Here is a 15,251-nt window from a genome sequence, read left to right as displayed (position 1 = left end):
AATCTGCTCTCTATGTCAGATGAACTTGTGGGTGATTGATCTTGGCATTGTCCATCAACCCTGCTTTTGTCAGTGACACATCACATCTTCTAAGTTTCTTTCTTGCCTGCTCTGAGCAGAGGAGAATATTTATTCTGCAGTTGGCAATTAATATGATTTTGTTAACCAATATTAATATATATGATCAAGCAAGTGGTTTTTTAGGATTTTAGACTGTAAAGCTTCCCTTAAAGTATATGTTTTGCTCGATGAAGAGTTTACATACTAAGGTAGAGAGATTTTCCAAATATTAATTATGGTCTGCCTATGAAAGTGCAGACATCCTTCAACTTGAACTGCAGTCATCAAAAAAAAAACTGTACATCCAGAAAGTTTTCATATGTCATCCTTGTAAAAAAAAATCTAGCAAGAGAATGAAAGGACCTAAACACAGGGTATTGTGCTTTATGAAATCTGATTCTGAGCACCTATCTACAGTATATTGTTCTTTTTAAGCACAAAAAAAAGAAACATGATAAGTAAGGGAAGACCATTCAGTACATCAAGGCTGTTAGCTTAGCTAATATATAGTTTGTCCAATAAGTCATTTGGATATTTCCTGGAAGTTATTGAGATTTCCATTTCAACTACATAAAGCTATCATTTGTTCTGGATACCCTCAACCTTTTGTGCATCATAAGGGCACTTGTACGTAGCATGCCTAGTACACAATTTTTGTAAAGTAACTGAGCACATACAGTAACTGAGAGAATTTTGCTTGATCAACTTTTTCAATGCCTTTGAGCAGTGAATTTTTTTTTTACCTTACAACCCAGGCTTGCCTCCCCAGGGACCCGTAAACATTCCCTTTCCTTGTAGAATCCGAAAATCTTTACCAGTTGTCATTGGGAGGGGTATGCCTTTGGAGAATTGTCGCTGAGAGTAGACCATCAACCATCGGTCATCTTGGGGAATAACCGTCAATCGTTGCTTGGGGGATTTGTTTATGGTCATGCAAGTTTGTTTGTGACTCATCACAAGGCTTTTCACAAACCGTTCATGACCCTTTCTCATTCAGTATAATTACAGTTCACAGCTGAGTTATAGACATCACACAATAAAAAAAATGGATCTCAACCCATAGGTTAAGAAGCCCTGCCTTTGAGAGTTAAGGACCTGAATTAGGTCCTCATGTGGCTTTCTGTGTTCATATCTAAAGATTATTCATTCTATGAGTCTGTCAGAGTAGGATATACCCTTTCATCGAGTGGTGCATGGAGTTGGTCCATTCTGTACTGTTCTTACAGCAGCTATGTCTTTTTTGTAGTATGGTAACTAGAACTGCCCGGTGTACTGCAGAAACTGTTCTTACTAGTGTCTTACTAGTGCCTTGTGCTTATAACAGCTCTTTATTTATATTAAACAGTTTTTGCAGTATAGCCTAACATCTTATCTGTCATTTTAATTGTTTCTACACATTGAAAAGACAAAGGAAATGTTAAGTCTACATTAAACTAGAAATCCTTTTCAGAGACGGCTTTCTGCAGAACAGTGCAATGTACAGCACCTTGCCATGAATGTTCCTTTTGCCTGCGTGTGGCACTTGGATTCATGTGCTTGAAACTGTGCTTTTCCAAATGTTTGCCCAGTTTTGAAGATTACTCAGGTCTTTTAAAATTGTTTATCCTGTCTTCTCAGTATCCTATAATCCAATACACAGTTGTTAAGTATTAATAAATAACTGCCTATGAATGGTTTTACAATTAACTAAGCTTACTAATGAGAACAAATTTGGTATTAAAAAAAACAAACATCAATGCATGGGTGAAGTACCTGTTTGGATTATTTAGCATTTAGGAATTCATCAGCAGCTTCCACAGAACAAGGTATGTAGAGAAACACATTTGAATATTTCTGTAAAACTGCTGACTTTTCCTTTCTGTCAGTAAGCAAGGTCTGAAATGAAAAATACAATCTGATTTTATGAAATATTTCTTAGTCAAATGGTCATCTGATTTTAGATTGGGTCTGAGCATGCTGACATTCAATGATACATATAATCTGCTAGGAACATTTCTCTTCTTAAATATCATCTCACTGATGTTTTGCATTCCTTTCATAGCTCTAGGGTTGCAGTAGTCGGATACAAAGTCACTCAAAACTCTCATTGCTCATGTTCCTGCAATATATGTCTCTAACCTCTAGATAAAGATCTGTGCATCTCCTTACCCTTTAAACAAAATGCTACTGTTGTAGCATGTATTGTGATACATGGTGTGCATACCAAAGCATGTATATGCACCTCTAAACTGTTTAAGTATGGAAGAAGTAGTGTCTAATAGCATCAGGAAATGGAAAATTTGAAAATTTCTCGTATTCGCTTATATGATGAGAACTGGGCTGCTGACAGGTGAAGCAGAAAGTCATTTTTCAAGTTAAATGCCAAGTGGTTATGTAGCATAATATTCAGTCAAAATTAACCACATCCCCACTGCACTGACAATAAGCATATATCAAGAAATGTCTACGTTTATTTTATGTTGCCTGTTTGCAGCATTAGAAAATGAGGAAAAAAAAAATCTAAAATACTGTACAAACTAGTTACATGTAGGCTATTAATAATGGTTATAAAGATAACAAAAAATAACACTAGAATGAAGTTATTTTTATAAAATGTTTCACAAAAGGCTTGCACACCATTTATACCATGCATTTACAAGGTGTTATTTAAGATTGCTGAATATTTTTAAAATAAAGAGCTGTTTTATTGATGTCATTTTTTTATGAATTTGATAGTGGCACAGAGGTTACTGCTACTATCCGACATTTCCAGTGTCATGGATTCAAATCCCATGTTGAGTCTGAATGCTCTCTGCAAGTTTTCCACTGGTAGCCCCAATTTACCTCCCATATCCCAATAATATATATGTTAGGCTGATTGGTATGGAAGTGTACCTTTAGTGAGTGATTCAGTAGTCTGTATGGCTTCCTGGGAGGATTAAATGATGTTGGATTAAATGTGTTCAAAAACGGATGGTTGTAGACCACAGTACAGATTATGGCAGACTTTGGCTTGTTTGCATTATTACTCCCATAGCCCCTAGTCTATAACCCTGAGGGTCTATTCTTAAGTGTTTACTCCTGGAACCTATATATGATAGAGTGCAGGCTAGCATATAGAGTTTTTTCAACTATCGATGTTAGATTTTCACCTAATGATGTGGCAAACTATGTTTTGTGTAATCTTGTATGGGCTAACATTTTTCTGCAACTTCTGAAAATGATTTAGGGGTTTATGTTGACACAACATTTTCATCATCTAAGTAATGTGAATAAATTCTTAAAAAGGCAAATAGAATATTAGGTTACATTATAAATAGTGTTGAATGTACATCAAGGGACTTTATGTTTAGACTATACAATGCACTAGTGAGTCTGCATCTGGAGTCTTTCACCACAAGAAAGAAATAGTAGCTCTTGAAGCTGTGCAGAGAAGAGCAACCTGGTGTATCACAAGACTTAAGGACATGTCATACTCTGACATAATCCGAGAATTAGACCTATTTAGTCTCAAGCAAAAAACACAATTTGAGGACCTAATCCAGGTCTTCAAAATTCTCGAAGGCATAAAGAAGATTCAGCAGAATTGCCCTAACTAAACAGTGAATCACATATGGGAGGACACCAAATGAAATTAAAGTGAACTACATTTAGGATTGAAGCCAGGAAACTCTTCTTTACACAAAGACTTGTGAGAATCTGGAACAAACTACCGAGACATGTAGTTGAAGCAGAAACCTTGAATACCTTTAAGAAGTATCTGGATATGATATTGAGACAACTTATCAGCTTGATTGACACAAATGAACTTGATGGACTGAACGGTCTCCTCTCAGTTGTCAAATTTCCTATGTTCTAATTTTGTGAAATATAAAGTTGCAATTGTCATCATCTAGAACTTAACAAAAATTAAAGTAGACATTTAGGCAATGTTTGGGTATCCCAAAGCAAATAAATGAATAACTCATTGTTTTATTGTGAGCCAGCCTGGTGGTGCTATGATTGATTCAGCTACCTCGATGATCCTCTCACGTACCTTACTGTGTTTCTTCCTGGATATTGGATTAATCATGTTTGAGATTCTATTTTATTTAGCATTGAACTAAACAGATGGATTCATGAAAATATAATCCATTAATCTGTTGTTGAACTCTGTTATTCCATTTCATTGTCACTGTGAATATATCAAAAGCATCAGGGGCAAAGCACAAATCAACCTTGGGTGGGGCACAAGTGACACGGAACACTCACATACACACCTACAATCTCTGATACTGGGCTTGTACAGACTTCTACTAACTTAAGAAAACACATCCATGAAATGTCTGAAGAAAACCATAATATCCAGACAAAAACACCCTTGGACACAAAGAATAAAGACAAATTCTGGGACCCTAGGGACTCAGTGCCATAGTATTTACCTCTACACCACGTGGTCTTCCTACCAAAACATTTGGCAAGCAACAAAAGATGCTATTCCATTGTTTAGTCCAGGGGTAGGCAACGTCGGTCCTGGAGTGCCACAGTATGTGCAGGTTTTTGTTCCAACCCAGTTCCTTAACGAGAACTTAATTATTGCTGATGAAGCACATATTGCTTAAGTGACATTTTGATGCTTCATTTTAGTGGTCTTGCTTGTTAAGGTTCTCCAACCTTAATTGCTTATTTCAATCTTAAACTGCTGCATTCAGTGTTTTAATTGCTCCTTATTAGCAATAAGATGTAAAAGACAAAGCAGCCAGCAGTTCTCCAGCTAGCTTTTTTCCAATTGCATCTGTGTGTGTTCATCATGCACGGTTTGATTTAATAAAACACTTAATAGAAAAATGTGACAGACTGAAAATGATCTGTTTTAGGCTTCAAATCATTTGGATGATATCCTTGGAAAGGAAAAAAATCTACGATATAAGAGCTTTACATTGCACAGACTAACAAGCCATAAAATTAAATAAGGTCTGAGATTGGCAAGGATTGGTTTCTAATTAAGCAATTGGGTTGGAATGAAAACCTGTAGCCACTGCGGCTCACCAGGACCGACATTGCCTACCCCTGTTTTACATCTTATTGCTAATAAGGAGCAATTAAAACACTGAATGCAGCAGTTTAAGATTGAAATAAGCAATTAAGGTTGGAGAACCTTAACAAGCGAGACCACTAAAATGAAGCATTAAAATGTCACTTAAGCAATATGTGCTTCATCAGCAATAATTGAGTTCTCGTCAAGGAACTGGGTTGGAACAAAAACCTGCACATACTGTGGCACTCCAGGACCGACGTTGCCTACCCCTGGTTTAGTCCATTAAAAGTGTAGGAAAAGAAAAGAGACTACAAAATAATTAAATAATTGACTATTTTGAGCAGCATTGAGAATAACTTGTGTCATACAAGATTAATTTCTGAATTAGAGCATCATTACTTTTTTAACATTGATTTTATTTGTTTCACAAAGTGCTTTTTCAAGAACAGTTCTCTCTCCACAACTAATTGGACTGTGCTTTCAATTACTGATCTGATCAGACCATTGATGAAATATTCAGCAACATAAATTATTTTAATTTATTCTTCTTTTGTACATACAAAAATATATCTCTCTGTAAGAACTCTGCACGTTCTCTGTCATAAAAATACAATAAGAGTCAGAGGCTGTTAATATGCATTATCCTGTAAACAGTTTGAAATGTAACCTCAGGATAGAAAAGATGAAAACATCAGAATGACATACAAAGTTGCAAGCAAATTTAACTGAAGTTCATGTAGCTTGAGAAGAAATTAATAAATGATCACCAGTAATGACCAGCTCCTAAGATTTTAAGATAACTAAATAAAATAAAGTGCCGTACTGATATGATCTATCATGGGGACATTTACAATGCAACGATGCTCTGTGTAAGAAAGGACAGAGCCGACTATACTTCCTTAGAAGGCTGGCATCCTTCAACATCTGCAATAAGATGCTGCAGATGTTCTATCAGACAGTTGTGGCGAGCGCCCTCTTCTACGCAGTGGTGTGCTGGGGAAGCAGCATAAAGAAGAGGGACGCCTCACGCCTGGACAAACTGGTGAGGAAGGCAGGCTCAATTGTAGGCACGGAGCTGGACAGTTTGACATCCGTGGCAGAGTGATGGGTGCTGAGCAGACTCCTGTCAATCACAGAGAATCCACTGCATCCACTGAACAGTAACATCTCCAGACAGAGGAGCAGCTTCAGCGACAGACTGCTGTCAATGTCCTGCTCCACTGACAGACTGAGGAGACCGTTCCTCCCTCAAACTATGTGACTCTTCAATTCCACCCTTGGGGGGATGGGGTAAACATTAAAATTATACAAAGTTATTGTCTGTCTGTATACCTGCATTGTTATCACGCTTTAATTTAATATTGTTCTTTATCAGTATGCTGCTGCTGGAGTATGTGAATTTCCCCTTGGGATTAATAAAGTATCTATCTATCTATCTATCTATCTATCTATCTATCTATCTATCTATCTATCTATCTATCTATCTATCTATCTATCTATCTATCTATCTATCTATCTATCTATCTACTCAGAAGTCAGCTTTAATTGAGTAAACATTTATGAAAATATAAGATTTCATTGAATAAACAACCTGCGGTGGGCTGGTGCCCTGCCCGTGGATTTGTTCATGCCTTGCACCCTGTGTTCACTGGGATTTTCTCCAGCAGACCCCCGTGACCCTGTGTTAGGATATAGTGGGTTGGATGATGACTGACTGACTGACTGAATAAAGAACTATAAAACAACCCATCATAACAGTGTTTAAAGCATCAATGATGTCAGATGCTATGATGTTCAAAATCACATACCCTGACTACTGGGAGTGCCATCCTAATAATGGGACTCCTAACACTGCGTCACTCATAAACAAAATGAAATGGGGTTGCAATAGCATGAAAATATGAACTCAGTAAATAATACAAATTTACAGAAGCTGTGATGATTAAAAATTAATAGTTGAAAATGTTCCTTGGCATAAAAAAACCCTGAACACACATATAACTTTACACTCATAATAAATTTTAAATTTTAACACTCATAACAGGCACTTGTTCCAAGGAGCATGTTGCCCGACCTAAAACTGCATTAAACGGATGAAGTTACAGAGAAACAAGATAGCGAGTACCGGTCATTCTGATTAGATTTGCTTTCATAGTCCTTTATTAAAAAGTCTGAATCAAACCCGTATATATTCTTCATATAATGCATTGCACTTAATGTCTGAAGGTGTTTAGAACTTTTTCCTGTAGTGTAAACTATTAGTTTCCCCGTCCAGTGACATATAGAAGAAATGCAAACTTCCTACATTTAAATAACATGAAGATCCCAGGATGGATGAGTTTTATTTTAAAGATGGAATAAAAAATTAATAGAAATAAGGAATTAGACAAATATAATTACATAGAAATAGATAAGCTGCTGTATAATGGCATAAGTGGAGCAGCAATATTGTGCATAGCTCCCTAATCCACAGATCTGAACCTCGATTTGATTAGTATTGAGGCTGTTATCTCAGACAACTTTATATGTTGCCCTGTTTCCTGCCACATTCTAAAGATGTCTGCGTTAGACTAATTGGTAACTTTGAATCAGGCCTCTAGGTGCTGCATGCAATTGACTGTGCACTAGACTGGTATCCTGGCTAGTTTTGGTTCCCATCTAGCTCTCAGTGCAAGTGGTTCAGGTTCTAGCTCCTCATGAACCATTAATAAAAATTAGATTCATAAAGTGGATTGATGGATTGATGTAACTCTCTTGACTGTTGAACTCTAGAAATATTTATAACTTTAGAACATTAAAGAAATTGGGTGAAACTCATTATAAAGTCATTCAATATTTCATTTTTTTAATCAATCAATATTTTATATAGTGGGAAATATTCTCTCAAAGGAAACAAAATTATGAACTGCATTAGTATAATGAAACAGAAGATTAGAAATGTTAAAGAGGATACAAATTTATATACACTAGATAAGGATAAGGCAAACTCTGCAGTAAATCTGTTTAGAAAATGATTTAATGAATGTAATTTTGTTCTTCACACAAAATCAAACAATAGTATAATCATATGTGAGTATACAGTATATGGTGTGGGTTTAGTTTGCACTGCATTTCCATGTAAGATGGGTTCAGGTTTTCCTCTCATAATAGCCAGGTTAAGCTTCTGCTCCATCATGACCACAGTCAGTATTAACTGGTTCAAGAAAGGAAGGACACGTCATAGTGGTACCAGGGACAGTATCTGGAACAACAGCAGCTACATTTAACCTTCCTTATTACAGAAGGTTCAGGACACACTCAGTTATAATTTCCACTGATTTGCACCTTTCACAAACTTTCACAAACATTTTTTTCCACATGTCATTTGAAGAAAAAGCATGTTTTAAAGTTGGTAGACATTCTGTATTGCATAAAGGCGGTTCAGAAAATTCAACTGGAAAAAGACATGGTCAAAATCCAGCTGACCTACAATTGGATTGGCCATCCAATCTCTCTAAAGGGCATTGAACTGTGTATAGTAGTAAAGTTCTGACATGTATGTATATGTGTTGTCGTTTTTTTTTTTTTGCAATTATATGTGCATTTTTAGAATTGTTCTGTTCATGAAAATTGCTACCAAATATATGATATATAAGTTGCAGTTATTTTGTAGCTAACTGCTAATGTCAAATGAACATTGTATTTTACAACTGGCAACGCTGTATTCATGCTACACAGCATTGAATTGACCAGTTTTTTTTAATAAAACTATACAAGAAAAAAATCTCTTAGACTAGTTAACAATATGAAGTGGCACAATTATTCCCCATTTGTGCACTGGGGACTTCACGCTTATTGTATAACTTTGTCAAAGGCATTTCTAAACCTTGCTTATTGATCCCTTTATGAATTGTTCTTTTCCACCTTACTAGCATGTCATCTTCATGCTTGATAGCCAGATTTGCATTCATACACTATGTAGGCACAAGTGGTTAAACTATTCCCTGGGGAAAAATGGGTAGATTTCCCTTCTAAATGAGCCCTACACTATACCCTTGATTTTCTGTTGATTTCCTCCATAAGATTTCCATCTGGCGTGGTTTATTTCCCAAGAAGCACATAACTATTCAGCTTCAACTTGATCAGTTTCACTCAGTGCTTGTAGCCCTCATAATTGAATACAACATCTATCTATCTATCTATCTATCTATCTATCTATCTATCTATCTATCTATCTATCTATCTATCTATCTATCTATCTATCTATCTATCTATCTATCTATCTATCTATCTATCTATCTATCTCAGCTCTAAGTTGCCCCCATCTATCATTTGTTTTACTACAGTTGCTTTGCAATTCAGAAAATATTTTTATATTTTACACTGGATGAAGTGAAAACAGAAAGATGAAAGAATTGTCATCTTCCAGTAAACAGTGTTTCTAAAAACAGTAGAAAATCAGAAAAAGAAAATGAACACCCTACTGTACCTGCTTTTTCAGAAATGCTCATTTAAATTTCGGCTCATGGGGAGCTAAATACTAAGCCTGCAGCAATGAATAGTGGACTTTATTTCATGCTGAAAGAATTATAAATCTGTCATAAAGTACACTAAGCTGCACGTGCCATGGAGGACAACGGCATGATCTCGTAGCTAGTTGGAAGGGGCCAGGGCATGGACAAGCAGAAGCCAGATACCAAAAGCAGTTCCATCCCACATACATTAAGTGGCAGTGATCCACTGGTGGCATCCCAGTTTGGACACCTGCAGGGGTTCATGGAACTGGAATCTAGAAGTGCAACACTGTTGGGGTCCAAGCTGGAATGCATCCAGCAGACCACTGCCCTAATGTATGGGGGATGGAACTACTCCTGGCCTCCGACTTCTGCTTGTCCATTACCGGGCACCTTCCGCTAGGCAAAAGGTGATGCCATCGTCCAGATGGAATGCCTGTCTATTCTCCATAGCACTCAGAACACATATAGATCCATCCATCCATTTTCCAACCCGCTGAATCCGAACACAGGGTCACGGGGGTCTGCTGGAGCCAATCCCAGCCAACACAGGGCACAAGGCAGGAACCAATCCTGGGCAGGGTGCCAACCCACCGCAGGACACACACAAACACACCCACCCACACACCAAGCATACACTAGGGCCAATTTAGAATTGCCAATCCACCTAACCAGCATGTCTTTGGACTGTGGGAGGAAACCCACGCAGACACGGGGAGAACATGCAAATTCCATGCAGGGAGGACCCGGGAAGCAAACCCAGGTCCCCAGGTCTCTCAACTGCGAGGCAGCAGCGTTACCCACTGCACCACTGTGCTGCCCACACATATAGATACATTACCAATTTTAGACACCAATTAATCTGGCAGAATATTTTTTGAAGGACACCCATATGAAATAAAGAACAATAAAACTTTGCCTGAAAGGCACTCCATTCTAGAACTGAGTCTTCTGCTTGAATGCTTTAAATGAAAACCAACTCCATTATGCCATCATTATGGTGGAGGTGTACAAAAATGATTGACTGAATAATGAAATGCTTCGTTAGTTTTGGTTATTTACTTAGCAATGAACTGCTCTTAGGGTTGGCAAGTGCCTTACTGCTCTTTTTAATGCCTCTGCAACCCTACATTGGATAAAATCACAACCAAGAAAAGGATGGATGGGAATTGTAAAAGCAGAATTATATAAAATAAACAGTGAAGTCTCTTTAGAAAAAATATCAGCCCATTATAATAATTCATACATGTAGAATAAAAAACACAAAGCTTCCAAGATATTGCCTATTTCAACTGAAACAGAAAAAGTACCTAATTTGAAGAAACTTTGTTTTTATTGATAAAAAGGAAAGATGCAGTGTTATGGCACCGTTTTCAAACACTTTCATTCCCTAGTCTTGGTTAGCGTTTATGTTTAAATGACAAGAACAGGTCAGCAGCAACATAAAGTAATTTAAAGCAAACTGCACTCCAATCTACCAGATAGCCCACAGCTACACCTTGCAATCACCCAGTTCATATTTTAAACTCCTGACATAATAGTTTCATAGTGTTTCCAGTTCGGCGTTCCATGTCAGTGGCTGACTGTAGAACTGAATATCAGTCCTATTTAAATCTGCTAGTAAATACCTGGAGGTGACATAACCTTTTTATGTACTACCACTGTGTACATATACCAATAATTGAGGCCCTTGACCCTGTCTACCTGCATACAACTGTAAGTACAAACTTGACATTTTGATACTGCTTGTAGCCTTTTCAGTTGTTATTTTCTGTTTCAATAATCCATGCTCGGAAGAAAAATGAAAGAAGGGACCATGAATGATTAATGCTGTCAACTTAGCGAAAATGTATTTATGAAAGTCTATAAATATTTAGGTGACATTTTCAACTTAATATAATGCTCTGTTTCATTGCAAACCATTATTTATGTTATGCAGTATATATTGTAGTATATGCATATTTATTATAATTACCCATAATAAATTGATCATAAATTGTTAATTACAATTATATTACATTCATTAAGGGAAAGACATGCATTGTCTAGACTAGATTTTATCTTGCTATCCTCTGCACAACAGGGATATGCAGACAGGAATCTTCTTTTGCAAGAATTTAGTTGTGAGTCTACTGTATGCTCAAGGAGGTGATATGCTTGGGGACCAACAGGTGTCATCGGTGCTTGGCAATCCCTGTGCCCTTGTTTAAATTTAAATTTAGAAACAGAAAAAAAAATGGAGCAAGGTGAAGATGTAACAGATAACTGGTGTGAGGAGGACCTGTATGAGCATAGAAGGAGGAACAAATGCAGGTACAGTAAGTCGGAGAACATATGAACTTGGGGCAAGCAGGCCAGTTGTCACCAGCATGAGTTACTGATCTTGCTATTTGTGTATGATATTTTTTGATGATTATGTTTAAATGATCCGTATTCTATGAGAATTAGTCTGATTTCCTACACCTTCAACTATGTATGGTTTAAGTTAACTGTCAGTTATGTTCGGCCCTTGATGGACTGGTGGCTCGTGTATATCTATTTCCAGCCCCGTGCCCAGTATTGCTGTGATAGTATTAATAATAATAATAATACATTTTATTTATATAGCACCTTTCCCATGCTCAAGGTGCTTTACAGAGTCTTAGAAAAAAACAGCAGGGAATATGTAACAATGCATACAAATGTTTTCCTGAATAGAACAATGAAACATAACAAAGCATTAAACAGAATAAAGGACAATAAACCAGAGTAAAATACTAAATTCAATACTAAAAAAAAAACCTAATTAGTAGAGTTTGACATTTAGGCTTGGGGGGTTGAAGACAAATCTTTAAAAGAATTGCATCTTTTTAAGGGCCTTGACCAAACTGCATAATATTTACATTAAGTTACAAGTCAAATATCATAAATTCTTTGTAATATAAAATTGCATTATTAATTAAATCTCACACTCTTCTGGAATTGGGTTAACTGTTTTGAAAGACATGCAGGTTAGGTGGATTGGTGGTGCTAAATTGACCCCTGCTGTATGTATGTATGTGTGTGTTCACACTGCAATGGGCTGGTGCCCCGTGCTGGATGTTTTACTCGCCTTGTGCCCAATGCTTACCGAGTCAGGCTCCAGCTTTCCTGTAACTCTGCTTTGCATAAGTGGGCTTAGAAAACGGATGGATGGGTGAAAAGTTGGAGCATTTTTAATTTTTACCAGTTTAGCGACTCGCAGCAACATTTAGGGAGTATAACTTGAGTTCCTCCTTGAGCTAGTGCTTCATGTGAACCCTCTTTACCTCATCCAAGTATTTTTCCGGGAATTACAAAACCACAGGGGTTTCTTATACCAATGTAAGTTATTTTTTCATCAACAACTACAAGCTTACCCTACTGATCATTCGAAGGTGGCATTTATAACTTACAGTCTATATGATAAGCCACTAAATTGGCCACAGCCCTAGACTGTTTTTCATTAGAGGCATTTTTCAGGGAATTTAGAATCATATTGAAAAGATGAATGTAGCAATAACTAGGTTAATGATTTTTAAACAATAAAATCAGTCAGTGGTTATGTAGTCACATTTAAGAAAATTGCCATAGATATGAGGGTGAGTTGACCAAGGCTCCTTAATTTAGAAAGGGTTTTTTTGATGAAATATGGGAAATTCATTCAATGAAAGTCTAGTATTAAAGATAGCAACACCTTTATGAAAGGAAAATTTCACAGTTTAATGGAAGGGCATGTCCTTAAGGAATTAGGGAAGATATTTGTATGTATGAAAGTGGTAAGAGATGCATCTGTAAAAAATGTCAGTATATTTAATGGTAAACATACTGAAAATGGTGAAAGTAAAATACCTTTTCTGAAAAAAAGGAAAGTTATCTTATGTTCTACTGAAGATTACTTGTATATCTTAAACAATGCATTTCATTATTTTTTACAGCCAAGTTCTGTACAATCAATATTTTTCTACCTTCAAAATATGCTACATACCGTTTACTGATACATTACAGTTACACTGAAAAAAATCCCTGTTAATTTTACAGTGTAAAACTGTTAAATAGCGAAGGCAAAAAACTATAAAATGTAAAATGTTAAAGCGCTATTTCAGTAACACTGAATTTACGATATTTGCATAAGGAAAGTCACCTTTTACCATATTGTTTCTGACAAACCACATACCTTTTAACAGTAGGGAGAAAAACTTAAACAAAGTTAGCAGACTTATTTTTCTCTGTGTGCTGAATTTTTTTTGAGGTTATGGAAGCTGATTTCTGGTGCGTTGTATTCGATAAGCCAGCACACCTGTAGGACACCATACACCACAAAAGCAAACTTTACTTCTCCACCAGAGAGTGTAACATAACTTCCTTAGACATTGAATTCTTTTCAACATACATAATTAAATGATACATGTTTGCTGTAGGTTGTTTTTACTTTACTTATGCAAACTGTGTACTGGTGTTTGATCACAACAATATTTGCTATTAGTTTATTGATTGGCATATTTATTACATTTTATGGATTTCAGATTATGGTTAAACATTCACTTCTAATAAAATTTTTTGAAAGAAAAAACAATTATTTACTATAAAGTTATACCGTAGACCTCAAAATATTGTCACCTTCTTTTTTACGGTGAAATTCTGGCAACCACAGCTGCCAGTACTTTACTGTAAATTTAACATTATTTTTTTTACAGTGAAGGGTTCTACTGTGGAAATACAGGTCATATGGTTTTGAAATGCTCAAGGTTCTAGAAAAGCCAATAAATCCACCCTATGTTAAGGTTTAAAGGGTGAGTGAGTGTTGTCAAATTCTTTAGGCAAATTTGGAATGACTGCGGTGGGCTGGTGCCCTGCCCAGGGTTCGTTTCCTGCCTTGCGCCCTGTGTTGGCTGGGATTGGCTCCAGCAGACCTCCATGACCCTGTAGTTAGGATATAGCGGGTTGGTTAATGGATGGCTGGATGGAATTTGGAATGATTTCTGTTACTATTAATGAACAGTAAAAGTTTATTTGGGTGCAGTAAAGATTTTTATTAGTACTGCATTGTTAGTTTCTATAGGTATTCAGAAAATACCTTTACATCATAAATCGCAGCTTCTTTCAATTGATGAGGTTTCCATTGACAATGGGTTACTCAAATGTATAAGCCTAAGGTAAAAATGCATGTAGAAATTGTTTACATTGTGAATGCAATTCATTTTTCATTATTCCCTTTGGGGTGTTTTGTTTGTTACAATTGTACATATAATTTGCAATTTAACTGGGATAACCAAGAAAATTAACTTCTCCCCCACCCCACCCAGAGCAAAGCGGTTATCTCATGATACCTAATGAAAACATAACCACCTCAGTATTCTGAACTCAGTGATGTTGTTAGTAAACATAAGACTTTGGAATTACCCCCACATAGAAATTCTAATTGTATGAACAATTTATTACCAGGTGCTACTCGGCCAGAAATCAAACCAGAAGTCAAAGCAATGTATAAAAATATGATAGGCTATATTCAAAATGGTTTTATTAGACTGTCAAAAGAAAGATGGCACACTTTAGCCATATTGTCGTGAATAAAACAAAATAATGATTAACAAAAACCTTAATCTCTTCTTTTTTAGTTCTAGTCACAGGAAAAGATGTTTTTACAAAGTTGAACCTAAGACTACATTCACATTACCAGGCTGAAATCACTCAAATCCTTTTTT

This window comes from Erpetoichthys calabaricus, chromosome 9 (genome assembly GCF_900747795.2).
Source record: "Erpetoichthys calabaricus chromosome 9, fErpCal1.3, whole genome shotgun sequence".
Taxonomy (NCBI): domain Eukaryota; kingdom Metazoa; phylum Chordata; class Cladistia; order Polypteriformes; family Polypteridae; genus Erpetoichthys; species Erpetoichthys calabaricus.
This window is presented reverse-complemented; position numbering follows the sequence as displayed.